General features: G+C 35.9%; 1 protein-coding gene across 1 annotated transcript in view; it reads left to right on the forward strand.

Moving 5' to 3' along the window:
* The first annotated feature begins 2,385 nt into the window (after positions 1 to 2,385).
* LOC138707520 (MOXD1 homolog 2-like) overlaps positions 2,386 to 19,953 on the forward strand; it is a 772,674-nt gene continuing 755,106 nt past the window's right edge. Inside the window, exon 1 of the mRNA XM_069837045.1 lies at positions 2,386 to 2,473. The gene's annotated coding sequence lies outside the window, so the exon portion shown is untranslated. The remainder of the gene's footprint in view (positions 2,474 to 19,953) is intronic.

The raw sequence follows: 19,953 nt of genomic DNA on the forward strand, positions 1-19,953 counted from the left end.
GGAAATTAAACGCAGAATAAATATGGGAAATGCGTGTTATTATTCGGTTGAGAAGCTTTTGTCATCTAGTCTTCTGTAAAAAAATCTGTTATAAAACAGTTATATTACCGGTTGTTCTGTATGGCTTGTGAAACGTGGACTCTCACTTTAAGAGAGGAACAGAGATTGAGGGTTTTTGAGAATAAGGTGCTTAGGAAAATATTTGGGGCTAAGAGGGATGAAGTTACAGGAGAATGGAGAAAGTTACACAACACAGAACTGCACGCATTGTATTCTTCACCTGACATAATTAGGAACATTAAATCCAGACGTTTGAGATGGGCAGGGCATGTACCACGCATGGGCGAATCCAGAAATGCATATAGAGTGCTAGTTGGGAGGTCGGAGGGAAAAAGACCTTTAGGGAGGCCGAGACGTAGATGGGAAGATAATATTAAAATGGATTTGAGGGAGGTGGGATATGATGATAGAGAATGGATTAATCTTGCTCTGGATAGGGACCAATGGCGGGCTTATGTGAGAGCGGCAATGAACCTCCGGGTTCCTTGAAAGCCAGTAAGTAGTAAGTAAGTAAGTAAGTCTGTTGTATTCAATCAGAATTAGACTCTGGCCGGTCGGAAGAGAAGGCCAATTGGCCTTAGCTCTGCCAAATTAAATAAGTTATTATTATTATTATTATTATTATTATTATTATTATTATTATTATTATTATTATTATTGTCCCGCGTTACGGAATGCGCGCTGGTTCGAGTCCTCATGGGGGAAGAAATTTTGTCATGAAATTTCGGCCAGTGTATGGGTCCGGTGCCCACCCAGCATCGTGATGCACTTGGGGAGCTACGATAGGTAGCGAAATCCGGTTTCGAATGCCAGCTATAACGGCTGGGGGGATCATCTTGCTAACCACACGATACCTCCATTCTGGTTGGATGATCGTCCACCTCTGCTTGGACATGTGGACGTGAGGCTAGCAGCCGGCTGGTCGGTCTAGGCCCTTCACGGGCTGTAGCGCCACGGATTATCATTAATAGTAATGAGCAAGCCCCGGATTCTTTGGTTCGAATCAATTTTGTTGCTATCTTGTTACTCTCGAAATATTGCTTTTCTTATCCTTTTATGTAGCAAAGTGTAACATTCTTAAATTCAATATGACCTAAAAGACCTAATTCGTAAGTTAGGACTTAGAGTGTCCTAAAAAGAGGCAATCTTTACCAAGCCGTTGTAATATATTAACAGTATGTTGTTTATTTTTATTCTTTTCCCGTAAAATCATATAAATTCCTGAACATAAGATTTAAAATCCTAAAACATAAATTGGAAAACCTAATTTTAATTTCTCAAAATCTATAAATTCTGCGCTTGGTAATGAGCTACGTCACAGGCCTTATATTTTTATATTCTCATCATTCACGTATTGGCCTCCTCAACTTTCAAACCCACCGTCCGCTACTGGGTATTAGTTGCTTGTTCCTCCCAACCCAGTTTGTTACTTAAATATATATACCTACAGTCTTACTAATAAACCGTGTATAGTTTTTATACGAGACTTATGCAGAGTTGAGACAGAAAACGTTACTAATAAACCGTGAATAAGCTATGGACGTATAAACAGGCTGTAACTATACAATGGGAATTGCTTTGCAGTAGTTATATACACGAAACCCCTTGTTTAAGCGTTGTATATAGAGAAAAAATGGCCGCCCCTCTAACAGCTGTTCGTATCGACTGTCATTTTATGATGATGGTTACCTTGTAACCGCAGAAGAACAAACCAAAGTAATAGAATTATTAGAAAATATTGCTGTAGCTTGTACTCTTTGACCAAAATGTAGTGTGGTAATCGATTAGAGCCAGTTGTACTATTGATATTTAACACGACACACTAGAGCGCTCTACCGGATGCAATAGAGAACCTCAGATATTCCTTTACCTTTCGTAACGAAGTAATGACGAAACTATGACGTAGCTGTGTAACAGTCATACTGTTATACACGACGTATGTAGTGATAATTAGTAAGGAATTTACACACGACTTATAAACGAGCTACTCATTGTATAAGTATAAGACAGTTAAACGTCTGTATATAGAGTTTTTATTAGTAAGACCACTAGGTATTTACAAGTGTTCACTTGTGGCACCGAGATAATGGAGATTTGAAGAAAAAAAAATTAAAATGTTCTTTTTGAGGAATAATTTGAAGTAATCCCAAACAGAGACGTCGCGTCGCTTGGGTAGAAGGCCGGAGCTGTGACAGCAGAGCATACGTATTGTTAGGGACACAAGGTGGTCCGTGGTGGGGAAGGCAGGGTTGCCGGGGGAGGGGTGGAGCATGCGGACCGGGGCGCTCAGCACGCTACCGAGTGCCGCTAGTAGTGTCGTGGCATGCGACCGGCTCAGTGCTCCGCCGCCGCGGCCCGTTCTCGCCCAGCGGACACGTGCGTGCCGAGTCTCCGGGATAGCCTCGCAGCCCAGGTGAGTCCCAGCGGCCGTCAGCACGTGCTGCTTGCGACGATGTGAACATTAAATAATTCACACGGAGAAAAGTGACAAAGTGTTTCATATTTTATAGTGTTACAACGAAATTTATTTTTGAAGGTGGTTGTTGGAAAAATAAATTTCTTTTGGGACGTTTTATTTTTCTCGATGCGTTTACATTTCTGAAAATCGCATGACGTTCCGAAGGTTACATTTACTTTCTTTAGCAAAGGACGCTACTGATCACGAAAATAAATTAAAAAAATGGCATTTCGATGATTGTGTTTATTTATGTCTCGTGGCAACCAGGTGAGAAAATCATCCTTTGGGAAGTTCGTAACTAGGGGCGGATTTTAACATATATGCATGTTAGTTTCAAATTATATGCTACTATTATATAGGGTGAACAGTAAATAATATCACTAATTTCAAGTGGTTATTCTTTGAGATATATCAAACAAAAAATTTAATATATTTTTTTCTCGTTTTCTTTCCTTTTCGAAATAAAAATTGTTTTATAAGAAACATTTTATAGCGTGTTTTTGGAAAGCCATGGATCTAATTCCCAATGTGCTTTGTCAATTTAAGAGAGCAGTGTATTATGTATGTTAAAAAAATAATTGAAAGAATTTTAGTTTTGTTCTTGAAATGCGGAGAAATTTGATCTGAAAAAATGTAACTTTTCGTTCTGAAAAGGAATCTTAAAATGTATATTTGTTCGGATAAAATTTCTACATTTTTAAGAACAAAACTAAAGTAATACACTGCTCTCTTAAATTGACTAAGCATATTGGGAATTGTCCACACCTGTGGAGTAACCGTCAGCGCGTCTGGCTGCGAAACCATGTGGCCCGGGTTCGAATCCCGTTCGGGGCAAGTTACCTGGTTGAGGTTTTTTCCTGGGTTTTCCCTCAACCCAATACGAGCAAATGCTGGGTAACTTTCGGTGCTGGACCCCGGACTCATTTCACCGGCATTATCACCTTCATCTCATTCCGACGCTAAATAACCTAGATGTTGATACAGCGTCGTAAAATAACCCAATAAAAAATAAAAAATAATTTAAATACGTTTAGTCAATTTAAGAGCGCAGTATATTATGTATGTTAATAAATAATTGAAATAGTTTTAGTTTTGTTCTTCAAATGCGGAGAAATTTGATCTGAAAAAATGTAACTTTTCGTTCTGAAAAGGAATCTTAAAATGTACATTTGTTCGGATCTAATTTCTACATTTTTAAGGACAAAACTAAACTTCTTTCAATCATTATTATCATAATACATTGCTCTCTTAAATTGACTGAGCATATTGGGAATTAAATCAATGGCTTTCTAGTTTCAAATCATATGCTACTATTATATAGGGTGAACCGTAACTAATATCATTACTTTCAGGGGGTTATTCTTTGAGATATTTCAAACAAAAAAGTTTAGTATATTTTTTCTTGTTTTTTTTTTCTTTTTAAAATAAAAATTGTTGTACATGAAAAATTTTATAGAGTGTTTTTGGAAATCCATGGATATAATTTCCAATCTGTTTTGTCAATTTAAGAACGGAGTATATTATGTATATTAATAAATAATTGAAAGAATTTTAGTTTTGTTCTTCAAATGAGGAAAAATTTGATCTGAAAAAATGTAACTTTTCGTTCTGAAAAGGAATCTTAAAATTTACATTTGTTCGGATCAATTTTCTGCATTTTTAAAGGGTGAAACTAAAATTCTTTCTGTCATTATTATCATAATACACTGCTGTCTTAAATTGACTAAGCACATTGGGAATTAAATCAATGGCTTTCTAGTTTCAAATCATATGCTACTATTATATAGGGTGAACCGTAAGTAATATAATTATTTTCAGAGGGTTATTCTTTGAGATATTTCAAACAAAAAAGTTTTTATATATTCTTTCTTGTTTTTTTAAATAAAAATTGTTGTATATGAAACATTTCATAAAGTGTTTTTGGAAATCCATGGATCTAATTTCCAATATGTTTCGTCAATTTAAGAGAGCAGTATATTATGTATATTAATAAATAATTGAAAGAATTTTAGTTTTGTTCTTCAAATGAGGAGAAATTTGATCTGAAAAAATGTAACTTTTCGTTCTGAAAAGGAATCTTAAAATTTACATTTGTTCGGATCAAATTTCTACATTTTTAAGGACAAAAATAAAATTTTTTCAATCATTATTATCACAATACATTGCTCTCTTAAATTGACGAAGCATATTGGGAATTAAATCGATGGGTTTTCCCAAAACACTCTCTGAAAGTTTCATAAACAAAATTTTTATCTCGGAAAGAAACCAACAACGACGAAAATTGTATTACACTTTTTGTTTTAAATAACTCAAAGAACAAATACTTAAATTTAATGACATTACTTACGGTTCACTCTGTATAAAATGCATTTCAGGTTATTTGTAATCAATGTCAGTATTTTATGGTACATAAGCAAAGATTTCCTGTGCAGACCGGTCCCACTCCAAACTCTGCCTAACAAAGTCAGTTGTTGGGCGGCGAGCGGTCGTACCCTGGCGTACTGATAGGTCCGTGCACGCTTTCCTACGCAGACCGGTCCCACTCAACCTCTTAAGGCTGGTTCACAATAAACCGGAAACGAGAATCGGAACTAAAACGAAAACGGTAAAATAGTTAATATGTGTATATTTAAATGCGAACATTCACAATTAACGAAAAGCTTGCCGGAGCCCGGGATCGGGAACGGAGAGTTGGCCAAGTTTCAACTTTGGCGTTCGCGTTACCGATAACAGCCTATTAGATTCATTCTATTGCGATCTATAAGCTATTTTATCGTCGTATATTTTGTAGCAAGGAGACCGTAACATAACCTATGCATTATTTTTTTCTGTGCTGTGCATCATGGAGCAAATTTTATTTGATAAGATTCTAATATTGAGTGTTGAGGAAAATCATCACGTTTACGATAAGCCTCGTATAAAGATGAGAAAATGAAGGCGAATACGTGGCTTTCAATAGCTGCATCTTTGAAATCGTAAGTGAATCATATTTTGTTACTATATTGGTTGTATTACACACTACATATTCATGCTTCAGTTCAAAAACTACTGTTGTGTTCATTTTTGTTCTATTACAAATGTTTCTTCTCTAATTATTTTACGTTATGGTAGACTTAAAATAGGTTGTGATAATAAAGATGCATGGGCATATTTATAGTACCGTACTTAATGAAATGTTTCAGTTAAAATTTCGAAGTTGGTTAACCTGTATTTATGTTGGCTGCCTTGTACTCATGAGAGAACGCCATTCGTCAATTATTCACAAATAACATCAGAATGCGTAATATCGGCTTTACATAACGTTATTGACACGCATATCGATATGCATAGTCGTCTATGTTCTCGGTTCATTGTGAATAAAAAATTTTCATATTCACGAACTCTGCTTCTCGTTTACATTCTGGTTCTCGTTCCCGGTTTATTGTGAACCAGCCTTTACTGCTTAGCATTCTCGGGACAGGCGCTCCGCATTATCGCCATTAAGACGACTGAATTGTCCAGTCTGCGTAGAAACGCTCTCTATATATGCGTATTTAGGTGTTAATGCATATTTAAAGCTTTAACATATATAAAATAATATTTTGTTATTTTTTTTAGTAATTAGATTAGATTAGATTAGATTTATTTATTTAACCTGGTAGAGATAAGGCCGTCAGGCCTTCTCTGCCCCTCTACCAGGGGATTACAACTATAACATGAACAATAAGATTACAATTAATATTAAATTTACAATTACAATTACAATAAAAATTAAAGTACGACAAGAATACCTGATTAATGAAAGCTAGACATTTTATCATAGAAGTTAAGAACAAAGAATATTTTTGTATTTACTAAATTACAAATTAAACCTACAATAACAAAATTCTATAGTGATGAAATTATCGGATATTGAGATATTTTATGGTAGATTAAAAGAACTATTTACAAGAAACCATGTCTGAACGAGTCTCAATTACTGACCAAGTGCCTAGTAAGTTTGCGTTTGAATTGAATTTTATTTCGACAGTCCCTGATGCTAGCAGGTAACGAATTCCAGAGTCTTGGCAGGGCTATTGTGAAAGAGGATGAGTATGAGGAGGTGCGATGGGATGGTTGTTAATATTGTTTCATGGCGAGAGCGTGTGTTCAGATTGTGGTGGGAAGAAAGGTAAGTGAAGCGAGACGACGAGTAATCTGCTTAACCCAAGATTAAGAAAAAGTAGAACTGCAAAAATGGCATAGGGAAGAAACACAGAGATTGAAACTCATCGCAGTAGTTGTATTTTGTTTATTGCAGTCTGACAACATGCAGACAGTGCACTGTTTCTGCGAATCATTGTGGACAATTCCGTGGAATATATTCAGTGAATGTAATGCTGACTGTGTTGATGAATGACGTTCTACTTCGCACGTGCATAAGATTTTGACAGTTGTCACGAGAACGCCGCAACATTATCGACACGGAAGTTATAGGAAGTGTTGACAGATTTCTTTGCACTCGCTATTCGGCGCTTGTAAACGGTAATATAGGCACGATAATGCAATTTTCTGCTTTCTACTTGCCGAAGTTGCAAATGAGAATATTTCGTTTTATCATGGTGACAGGTCAGAGCGCATTGTATTTTAGAAAAAGCCTAGCCGCAAGAAAATCATAAATTTTGAATTAATTTTATCAACGATGCCAGACGAAAAATGTGCCAGAAGTGTATTGTTTAGGCAGTGGGTAGAAGGACACGCAACTTTAACAAAGTTACTGGTAGTGTCTCATTATTATTATTATTATTATTATTATTATTATTATTATTATGTATAACAGAAGAAACATTAATCATAGTAAAATAAGTTTATTTTTTTTTTACTTTTATAACAGTGTATATTTTATTATTTTAGTGCGTATATGCCAGTTTTTGAGTTCGTACGTGCATGTATTTTTTGGCGTTTTTAAAGGGTAGAGGATGGTATTTTTTAAAACCTTTTCCATATTTGATGTAAAATATTATTTTTTTGTATGTAGAGAGCTCATAGCTTAGCAACTCAACCAAAAATAAATATTATGAAAAAAAAAATATTTGGGGGCCCAGATTTGAAAAAAATAGATATATCCAATGCAGGATTGTACTAAAACCGATATATCTAAACTATTTTTAAAGGTAGATTCTTCCAGTTTTTTGCAATGTACTTGCAAAAGCATGCTCTACAAATTGTCTGTAACAGAATTTTGATAGTAGTCCCTACGTTTGTAAAATATACAATTAAAATTTAATAACACTTTTCTGATTTCCTTTCTTGCAAACAAACGGACGTAGTTTTAAAATGAAATAATTAACAAAATTCTGTTACAGAGAAAAGTTTCCTAATAGTCTAAAGAATGTGTGTTCTAAGTGTCATGCATGTATCTTTAATAGTTCAGAAGTTATATCCATTTTTGTCTGGCAATGTAGCAAAAAAATGAAGTTACCGTAAACCGATAAAAGGGGGCGAGTGATTTAAAAATCCATAGCGCAGGAAGTTTAAAAATGGCGTCTCAACATCCGATAAGGGCACAAATATATACGAAATGTTATGCAATGCATTCCACACATATCAAAGAGTATTTAATTTTTTTTTTAATTCAATTTACCGGAAACAACAATAAAAGTGGGCGAGTGATTTAAAAATCCATAACGCAGGAAGTTTAAAAATGGCGTCTCAACATCTGATAAGGGCATAAATACCCACAAAATATTATCCTTTGCATTCCACGCATATCACAGAGTATTTTAAAGATTTTTTTTTTTTAATTTACTAATTTTTCACCAAAAAATACCATCCTCTCCCCTTAATGCATAAGAATCCGTGTCTTATTTGTAACTGACCATATCTATAATATCGGAAAAAACAATGAAACCTTAAGCAGGTTGTGTTAATGTTACATTGTGTGATGTTTGGTGTTAATATTTAATATTCCAATAATTCAGACGGAGAAAAAGTGAGAATGCGTTTCATATTTTATAGTGTTACGACGAAGATTTTTATTGGAAAAAAAAAAGTCCTCTTGCGGTGGTTATCTTTCTAGAAAAGTTTACATTCCTGAAAATTTCATCACGTTTCGAAGGTTAGCCCTACTTGCCTTAGGAAAGAGGGTTGCCAATTACGAAAATAAATGTGTCAAACATGACATTTCGTAGATCGAATTTTTTTTCGTCACCTGGCAACGAGATGAGAAAATCATCCTTTGGTAACTTTATTAATGACCACCACAAGTATGTGATATAAAATCGGAGAAACAAGGACATATTAAGCAGGTTCCGTAATGTTACATTATTATTATTATTATTATTATTATTATTATTATTATTATTATTATTATTATTACGATCGAGTCCTAGCAATGTGTGTGTCTATAAGATACTTATTGTAAAAAATCATTCCACTTTGCGTGTTTATTCTTCTCGACACGTTTACATTCCTGTACATATATTAAATTCCATGAATTTTGGAACGTTAGAGTTACCTTCGCCTTTAGGAAATGACGTTAGTGACTACGAAAATAAATAACGTCAAACACGACATTTATAAGGCTGAGTTCCTTTTCGTCTCCTGGCAACAAGACGAAAAAAAACATCCGTTGAGAACTGTGTAACAGATCCCCCAATGATATATAATCGGAGAAACGAAATGTTAGGGAAGTTTTTAATTTTACGTTACTACGATCTGACCCCAAAACGTGTGGTGTTGTTTCACACGTTTTTATATACAAGTTGTAACGTATAATTTGAATTCAAATTGAATGAAGGGATTTTGGACAGGAAGCTCAACCACTCAACCACGGCAAACCTTGTATATTGTATAAATATAAATAATTTTATGGGTCGAAATTAATATTTTTGTGACTACTGTGCGAGTTATGACGTCACCGAAAATATTTTTGAATGACACTCCATAGTTCTTTATGTTATCCGAAAGAGCATATTTTTTCTATCGCTATGTAATATGCTATTTAATTTGTTTTACACAGAATCATAGTTACTGTGGTACGTAACAATTTAATTGTTGATACATTTTGTTTGCTTCCATGTTATGAAACTAACGTTGTTGTACCAAATTTTGATGGTGTTTTCTGAGGAAAAATTCTCTTTGGATAACTCTTATTCCTAGAAAATGATATTAAAGTAGACGATGTTTCGAAGTTTAAATTGACTTTTTTTTAGGGAAGGAGATCAGAAATTCACCACTGCGGTGGTTTAACCGACAACCCTAACGGATGGGAGGACAGAATTTCGAGCATCTTAATTTGTTATATTGTTGCAACATGAATCCTAAATAATATTTGCGAAAGTAATATTCTGTATTTTACATAAAGAAGATTTTTATACGACGTTGTCCACACCTGTGGAGTAACGGTCAGCGCGTCTGGCCGCGAAACCAGGTGGCCCGGGTTCGATTCCCGATCGGGGCAAGTTACCTGGTTGAGGTTTTTTCCGGAGTTTTCCCTCAACCCAATATGAGCAATTACTGGGTAACTTTCGGTGCTGGACCCCGTACTCATTTCACCGGCATTATCACCTTCATCTCATCCAGATGCTAAATAACGTAAGTAAGATGTTGATAAAGCGTCGTAAAATAACCTACTAATAAAAAAAGTCTTGATAACATCACTAAACAAAAACCATCAGGGTTTTAAAATCCTGAGTTTACACTAGTGTGAGACTTTTTAACGTCGCCAATATTATGTTGGATGACTGGTAAGACAGTTGAAGGTGCATAAGGGGTGTAGGAAGGGAACTACTTCAGCTCTAGTTTAACCGGAAACGAAACTGTCTTGCAAGTCGTGACAAACGTTTCAAATTTGGATTTAAAGAAATTGGACCTATCTACTATCTACTAGGAGTGCTATTAGTAGTAATTTTAAGAAAATGTATAGATAAAATAACAAAATTACTATAATTTGGAACGTTAAATTATTAAAGTATGAACTTAAAATTTAACTTTAATGCATTTGTATCCTTGTGCGCCACACAGTTCGATTTTGTACATTCTTCCATGAGGTGCTATATGTTCTATCTCCGAATTTTGGATAGAATAGAACAGAAATAGATGGCAAATCCACGGTCTCTTCTCACAAAGTACTGTCTCACTCAGTATCATTGACGCTAAATAACCTAGTATTTGATACAGCGTCGTTAAGTAACGGAATAATGGTAAGGTATGACGTTTGCGACTACTAAACGCAATGCACCACATCAATTGCAGTGTAGATAGGGTTTGAACTTATCTTCGCGTTTTTTCCTCACAAGCCAAATGGGGTAGAGCTTGCACTTCCGCGATTAATGCTGCTATATACTGAATTTAAACTTGGAATCCACTGCCCACATATCCCCGTCGAGTAACCAACCCTATAAAATTACTCCTTCGTCCCTCCAAGCACCTTCACTGTTAGGGGCATGTCGGGAGTTGGAGGGTGGTATATTTTGAACACGGTCGTGGTTAAATGACCGCACAGAATATTACTCAACGCAGAACCGCTATCTGATATTTTACCTACTGTGCTTGACGTGCGTTCTAGTGAAGACAAGATTTCTTACATATGCAAGGTCGACTTCGACTGACAGTATTATATATCATTGTGAGACTCCGTATTCCAGCTACATAAAGACTGAAGTTAAAGACACATTGGGTATACCTATAGTACGCCGAACACAGGCAATGCAACGGACAAAAATATAAACAAACACGTCGTCGCTGCGTGTTCGTGGAGCACACTCAACTCCCGACATTCTGAAGCTATACAGTACTAGTAAACACATGCTTGAGCAGTGATGTTCATTTTCGTCGTCATCTTTGTAGTAAATAACAACGTGCATTCGTAAGTTTACGGAACTTGAACATATGCGGATGTCACTTGAAATGATTTTGTATTGCAAGAAATTCTTTCAGTAGCACAATACGTTATTTGTGCATGATGTAGTACAAGATATTCCTATTGTCTGATATTTCTTCGTGTTTAATTAGGCTAATGCATGTCGTTCATCATTGAAAACTATTCATTTACAACCGTACAGAACAACCGGTAATGTAATTATTTTATACAATCTAACTTTCAGCTTTTTTGAGAGCAGACTGAATGACAAAAGTTTCTCGACAGAATAATAACAAACATCTCCCATATATTTTATTCTGTGTTTAATTTCCTCCCGAGTGTCACTTATATTTGTTACTGTTGCTCCGAGATATTTGAATTTTTCCAACTTTCAAAACGATAAGTTTTCAGTTTTCATATTATTTCCATTTCGTACTATGTTGCGGTCATTAGACATAATCGTATACAGTACTTTGTCTTTTCGGGATTTACTTCCAAACCTATCCCTTTACTTGCTTCAAGTAAACTTCCCGTATATATTATTTTAATGTACCGAAGTACAGGGACATCATTTTATTTTTACTTCAATTTTTATTGTACCTGAATTTTTGAATGTACTTCACTCCCACCCCTTCAACCGTCTTCCACACAGATCCAAGACCGCATATACAGTCATAGTAGCCACAGTACGTTCCAAAAATATGTTCGCATTTTCCAGTGACGAAAGAGCTTACAATATTGAATCATTTTCGCACAGTTACTGTCGTCCATTTGCCTACGTCGTATCCCGGTTTCCCCAACCAGCTTTTATTCGCCAGCTAGTGGCTGGGCTGTCTTAGCTCTTTTCTAAGAACATTAATTTCTGTTAGGAATTGGACGTCTACGTAATATTATACAACTGTTTAAAATAACTTAAAAAAGGGCCTCGTTAAGTAATTAACTGTCACGTGATTTCTTTTCTTTCTACGACCCTACGACATAACCACTTGGACGGACGGTAGATAGTATGTCTGAGTAATTTTATCTTTTCTGGCAGAAGTGAAGATTGAATTTACACTACGTAAGGTACTCTTTTATAGAGTAGGTACAGAATTATTTCAACATGAGTTACTAGTACGAAGAACTGGTAATTGGAATTAAGTACAATATGCTATAGTGCGATAATATGCACATTAGAACTGAAGCCTGTATCGAAACGTGTTTAAATATCCATATTGTGATTATTTTTCAATTTAACTTCATTCTTTATATTGTACGCTAATGTGTTGTAGACAGTATAATATACACTGCATAATGAAAACGTCCACATGGACAGCTCAGTTCGTGAGTAAAACACTCATTGTTAATACTGTACTGTATTTTGATTAAACAAAAACCTAATGAAAATGATTAAACTCAAAAGCGCAATATTTCCTAGTTTACGTAAATGGATGAACTACTTTTCTTCCCTCCTATGCCTAGTAAAGTGATTTGTTTGTATATTACGTCCGTATCATCGAACTCCAGTTGTGGAAGAGGATAGCAAACGGCGTTGATCCAGAGTATAGGCAAGTTAATATTAAAAATGTTAGTAAAAATAAAATGATGTCCCTGTACGTATGATATTTCCATGCAGATATTCTCCGTCATCATACGATGAAAGAGTAATGGAACGGAGAAAAATTCCCTCCGGCGCCGGGATTTGAACCCGGATTTTCAGCTCTACGTGCTGATGCTTTATCCACTAAGCCACACCGGATACCCACCCCGGCGTCGGACAGAATCGTCTCAGTTTAAGTTCCAACTCTTGGGTTCCCTCTAGTGGCCGCCCTCTGCACTACGTCATAGATGTCTATGAACGTAGGACTGAAGTCCACACATGTGCTGAGGTGCACTCGTTATGAGTGATTAGTTGGCCGGGATCCGACGGAATAAGCGCCGTCTTAAATCAAATCCCGGCGCCGGAGGGAATTTTTCTCCGTTCCATTACTCTTTCATCGTATGATGACGCAGAATATCTGCATGGAAATATCATATGTACTTCGGTACTTTAAAATAATGTATATGATATGCGGAAATCACTTCGTGAATTCTGGGCAGTCACTGGATCACTCTGCATTTCACCTCTATATTCCTCTCTCACTTCTTAGCGATCGGGCACTGTGTGATCGTGTTCGTCACTCCGCACTTCGCGCACTTCCTCCCTTCGTCCCGGGAAGCTAATTCAAGTTGTCTTTCATGCAATATGAGAAAAAGTATTACATAAATATAGTCTTAAAATAAATAGTAGTCAATGTCAAGTTAGCAGTCGAAGATTGGTTGGAACCTCGTAACACAAATAAGGCATGACCTCAAATGGTAAGTAGTAAAATATGATTTCACGGTTTACACAAATCTCTAACAAATAGACACGTATACGTATAACATTATCTCACTCCCTGTCATAGAGGAATCACAATATTAACGGTCAATAGATACAGTACGTAAGTATGCGTCTGTCTTTTGGTTGTGTCCTTCATTGACAGCAAGGAGTCGGTCATTTGTTTTTTAGATCACACTTTTGTTCGTAAGTCAGTCTTGATAATAGAATTGTCCTAAAAATTCAAGTAAATTGGTGTCAGGAACTGTTATTTCATTCATTATTTATTATATCAGCCACAGTGCACACTAACACTTCAACTGAACACAACTGACGAATAGGGATAACTAGGAAACCACATATTTTCAATGTCAAAGCTAGCTTCTTGATAGCCTTGCGACCAGGATAGTTTAGTTAGAAAGGGATGGAAAATCTGCGGGGTGGGTTACACAGAAGAATGAGTGTAAGAAACCAGTCTGCTTGGAAGCTGGTGTGTGCAGGCTTCTTGTTTACTGCTGCATCACAAATCATCCTGAGCTGCCGCATCACAATATTTAACGCGTAAATATAAATTCTATTAAATTAATAAATAATTTTGTCCATAGACTGAAGGTTTATAATGAAATTATTATTAACTGGGGAAGCTGAGCTTTTTAGCTTACATTGACGCTATGCCACTGGTGTTTAGCACTTCCTGCCTCCTTCTTCGGATCTCTTCAGCCGCTGCGGTCTCGTGCAGTCCTAGTCCAGTGTGCTCCTGCTTCCTTCTTGAAGGCGTCGTCCTATCTTGTTCCTGGTCTGTCTCGTCGTCTCTTGCCAGTGATTACACGAAGGCCTTTGACGAGGTAGAACACACAAGTGTAATTCAGGCAATAGAAAGAGGAGGAGTCGAACCAAAACATAGCCGGATACTCGCCTTTATACTCCCATTTTTTCTCCAAAATCAGTCAAATACAAAAACTCTGATCAATAGTCGATATATTACGCCTAAGACTAGGTACTTTGACTTTCCCCAATAATTTCATCCACGTATAGAGTTACTCTTCTCAAAAGAATATTGGACAAAATTTTGTACGACGTCAATAAAAGTGATATTCCTGGAAAGTTACTGCAATTAGTCTGATCAATAGTCGATCTATTACACCTAAGACTAGGTAATATGACTTTCCCCAATAATTTCATCCACGTATAGAGTTACTCTTCTCAAAAGAATATTGGACAAAATTTTGTACGACGTCAATAAAAGTGATATTCCTGGAAAGTTACTGCAATTAGTCTGATCAATAGTCGATCTATTACACCTAAGACTAGGTAATATGACTTTCCCCAATAATTTCATCCACGTATAGAGTTACTCTTCTCAAAAGAATATTGGACAAAATTTTGTACGACGTCAATAAAAGTGATATTCCTGGAAAGTTACTGCAATTAGTCTGATCAATAGTCGATCTATTACACCTAAGACTAGGTAATATGACTTTCCCCAATAATTTCATCCACGTATGGAGTTACTCTTCTCAAAAGAATATTGGACAAAATTTTGTACGACGTCAATAAAAGTGATATTCCTGGAAAGTTACTGCAATTAGTCTTTTCCCTTCTTAAAAATAGGTATAATTATGGACTTCTTCCATTTTTCTGGTACAATTTCGTTTTCCAAACAGCAAGTCAAGCTTATAAATTTCGCTAGGTAATGTGCTTCCACCCTCTTGTATTAATTCTGCTGGAATTTCATCGATACCTGGAGTTTATCTTTATGATCTTTATGATTTAGAAAATGAGATAGGTCTAAATAAAGATAATGTTACTCAACAAAATAGGTACATCAGGAAAGGCACTATAGTCTTAATTTTGTAAAGAAATTAAGGTCCCGGTGCTTCTATACGGCTCGGAAAATTGGATCCTTATTAAAAGTCGTTAATAAAGAATAATTGACGCAGGAGGAATTAGGTTGTTACGAATTTTGGCTGCCTATTTTTAATTAGACGACCAAAAGTAAATAAATATGAAAGAACTGAATGTTATACGTATAATACAGCAAATAGAATATTACAAGTCCATATAGAAAGGAACATTTGCAGATAATGTTTGTAGACGTGCTATAGACCAACCGGAGGGGGGAATGTTAGCAGACCAAAGAAGCGCTGAAGAGAGCAGTTTCAAGTATTTTGTGAAGTCGGAACAACTACTGTCCGTCCGAGTGCTTATGTCACATCCAGATTTTCCCCACTCTTTTCTGCTTGCCCCTGTGTAAAGGCGTGTGGCTCGCGAGTCGTAGCTCTTTCCTGATAATATTTTGCTTTCCAGAATTGGAAATGTACGTAATATTATACACCTATTTAAAATAACTTAAAAATGGGACACATTAAGTAAGTAACTGACACGTAATTTTCCCGTTTCGATGACCCTCCGACATAATCACTCAGACGGACAGTAGTAGACCTTTCTCGTTGTATCATGTCTTCAGTGTTAGTATGAGTGATAGTGATTGCCACAACCAGAGTGCTGCATTGGAGTTAAATCGCTCGCTTGAACTAGGTCGAATGTCGCATCCTCGAGTGAGATAAGTTCGGTCGTGATACGCTCGTAATAAATAGAAGCACAGTACAAGGTCATCTCACCAACATGTGTTATCTTGTATGGAAGGCGACAGATAAGATATACTTATGTTTTGCTCACACGGTAAAAATAAGGCTTTATTTTCTGCGTTTATGACAAACGTTTAATGGAACAGTCAATGGAACGTACCAAAATAGTAATATGAAGTTATAAATAAAATAGTACGAAAAACTTCGATATACAGTTATTATTGCTAATTAATAATTATTCAATATTTGATGTACCACATATTATATAATATGATAGGTCCATACATAGTGTTCCGCCTATATACTGCGATAATGTAGAAACGTTTTACAAAATATTATTGATATAGCAGTAGATTAATAACAATATTAGTACAGAGATAACGTCACAGAAAATATAATAAAACTAATAATCATGCGGCATAACTGTTACAGACGGAAAGCTTGATACACTAATTATTGGAGATTATTATTATTATTATTATTATTATTATCATTATTATTATTATTATTATTATTATTATTATTATTATTACTAGAAAACTTGATACGGTTCTTGCATTATCGTGAATGTGTTCTCCGTTTATAATAATTACATTTACATTGAATAACATCTATCAGATATGGCAAAAACAAAATCACTCCTGTGTGGGGAGGGGGAAACATTTACCTACAGCATTTATATTACATTTTAAAGCAAGTTTTGTAGTTGCACTATGGAGAGGTTAGTTAAACACTGCAAAGTTTTGAAATGATAAACATCTATGATGTTACTGCACAGCTCATCACTGTAACAAGAACGAATGTCTAACGCTCGGGTTATATCGTTCGAGGATTTATCGCTCGCGATAATTTTACCCATCATGCATGTGCGCTACCTATCGGATTATGCTATGAACTAATTGGCGCTCGAGCGAAAACGTCCGATGCAGACCTCTGGTCACAACCAAAGTACTCAGTGAGCTTTCTTCCAATATCCTTAATTTATTATTGTACTATTATTATTATTTTTTAATTATTATTTTTATTATTATATTATTATTATTAGGCCTATTTTTGTTATCATTCTTATTGTTAAACATTGTAGAATTAAACATATCCGTACCTTTTTCGTTGGAAGCTTAGCGTTTTGGAAACTAAGCATTATATGTTGGATGAGCTCAAATTTGATGTACGTGATTGTAGATTTTGGAGCTCGAATTGTCGCTTCAGGTGACAGCAACAAAATGAATAACACGATTGTGCTTTGAATGTATTGTTAATGTGACCGGAATATACAGTTTTACACGTCAGCGAGTGAAAGTCATCCCCTACTGCCACAGAGACACGACCACACGTCACTTGGAAAACAGAATTTAAATTGCCGGTGTCATACAAAAGGGGTAGAAATAGTAAAACGGAATACGCAAGACTGAATGAAAATTCCAGGACTGTCACTGATGTAGCTGCACTTTTCGTTTGAAACATTAACACGTAACATTAGTCCTCTTTGTGTGTTTGTTTCAAACTGTACTGCAAGACTTGTAATTCTTGTACTCGTTGTCATATACACATTATGCAAACTGAGCTTTTTTCTTAAAGAGGAGCTTAGAGGTATATTCCCCATTGCAGAATGAATGCAGAACATGCAACGTTTCCAAAGATGGTTTAACGTTCGCCTTCAGGTGAAACCGAGTGTAGAAAGGAAGGACATCCTATTCAATGGGGCCTTTACACATGAGTGTCTGTAGGACAAGATGTCTATCTTAATCAATTTCATCTATTTGTTTGACTCTGTTCGTTTCTATGCTTGCTTAATCCGTCCTGTCCGCTTGGGTGTGCGTGCTTGAGCATCTGCTTCTTTGCTTGAGTATCTCGTCGTTGCTCCTGAAATAACTCCTATGTGATATATTTACCAATTTTCAGAGTTTTGCTCCATTAAATAACTTAAATAATGATTAGCAAATAATAAAATCTCCTATAGGTATTATATTTCTTTCTTTCGAAAATGTAAGAATTCACAATCTCCTGTCTATGTACTACTGCCAGAGAATGAATATGTTTTTTCCTACTGAAAAAAATTATATTTTGCACATAGGAGTTATTGTAGGAAAAACAACTATCTGCTTACTTGCTTGTGTATCTGCTTACTTGCTTGTGTATCTGCTTACTTGCTTGAGTATCTGCTTACTTGCTTGTGTATCTGCTTACTTGCTTGAGTATCTGCTTACTTGCTTGTGTATCTGCTTACTTGCTTGAGTATCTGCTTACTTGCTTGTGTATCTGCTTACTTGCTTGTGTATCTGCTTACTTGCTTGAGTATCTGCTTACTTGCTTGTGTATCTGCTTACTTGCTTGAGTATCTGCTTACTTGCTTGAGTATCTGCTTACTTGCTTGTGTATCTGCTTACTTGCTTGTGTATCTGCTTACTTGCTTGAGTATCTGCTTACTTGCTTGTGTATCTGCTTACTTGCTTGAGTATCTGCTTACTTGCTTGAGTATCTGCTTACTTGCTTGAGTATCTGCTTACTTGCTTGTGTATCTGCTTACTTGCTTGTGTATCTGCTTACTTGCTTGTGTATCTGCTTACTTGCTTGTGTATCTGCTTACTTGCTTGTGTATCTGCTTACTTGCTTGAGTATCTGCTTATTTACTTCTGTATCTGCTTACTTGCTTGAGTATCTGCTTACTTGCTTGTGTATCTGCTTATACTTGCTTGAGTATCTGCTTACTTGCTTGGGTATCTGCTTACTTGCTTGAGTATCTGCTTACTTGCTTGTGTATCTGCTTACTTGCTTGTGTATCTGCTTACTTGCTTGTGTATCTGCTTATTTGCTTGTGTATCTGCTTACTTGCTTGTGTATCTGCTTACTTGCTTGAGTATCTGCTTATTTGCTTGTGTATCTGCTTACTTGCTTGTGTATCTGCTTACTTGCTTGAGTATCTGCTTACTTGCTTGTGTATCTGCTTACTTGCTTGAGTATCTGCTTATTTACTTGTGTATCTGCTTACTTGCTTGAGTATCTGCTTACTTGCTTGTGTATCTGCTTATACTTGCTTGAGTATCTGCTTACTTGCTTGGGTATCTGCTTACTTGCTTGAGTATCTGCTTACTTGCTTGTGTATCTGCTTACTTGCTTGTGTATCTGCTTACTTGCTTGTGTATCTGCTTACTTGCTTGTGTATCTGCTTACTTGCTTAAGTATCTGCTTACTTGCTTGAGTATCTGCTTATTTGCTTGTGTATCTGCTTATTTGCTTGTGTATCTGCTTACTTGCTTGAGTATCTGCTTACTTGCTTGAGTATCTGCTTATTTGCTTGTGTATCTGCTTACTTGCTTGAGTATCTGCTTACTTGCTTGAGTATCTGCTTATTTGCTTGTGTATCTGCGTACTTGCTTAAGTATCTGCTTACTTGCTTGAGTATCTGCTTATTTGCTTGTGTATTTGCATACTTGCTTAAGTATCTGCTTACTTGCTTGAGTATCTGCTTACTTGCTTGAGTATCTGCTTATTTGCTTGTGTATCTGCGTACTTGCTTAAGTATCTGCTTACTTGCTTGAGTATCTGCTTATTTGCTTGTGTATCTGCTTACTTGCTTAAGTATCTGCTTACTTGCTTGAGTATCTGCTTATTTTCTTGTGTATCTGCGTACTTGCTTAAGTATCTGCTTACTTGCTTGAGTATCTGCTTATTTGCTTGTGTATCTGCT

This window comes from Periplaneta americana, chromosome 10 (assembly GCF_040183065.1).
Source record: "Periplaneta americana isolate PAMFEO1 chromosome 10, P.americana_PAMFEO1_priV1, whole genome shotgun sequence".
Classification (NCBI taxonomy): Eukaryota; Metazoa; Arthropoda; class Insecta; order Blattodea; family Blattidae; genus Periplaneta; species Periplaneta americana.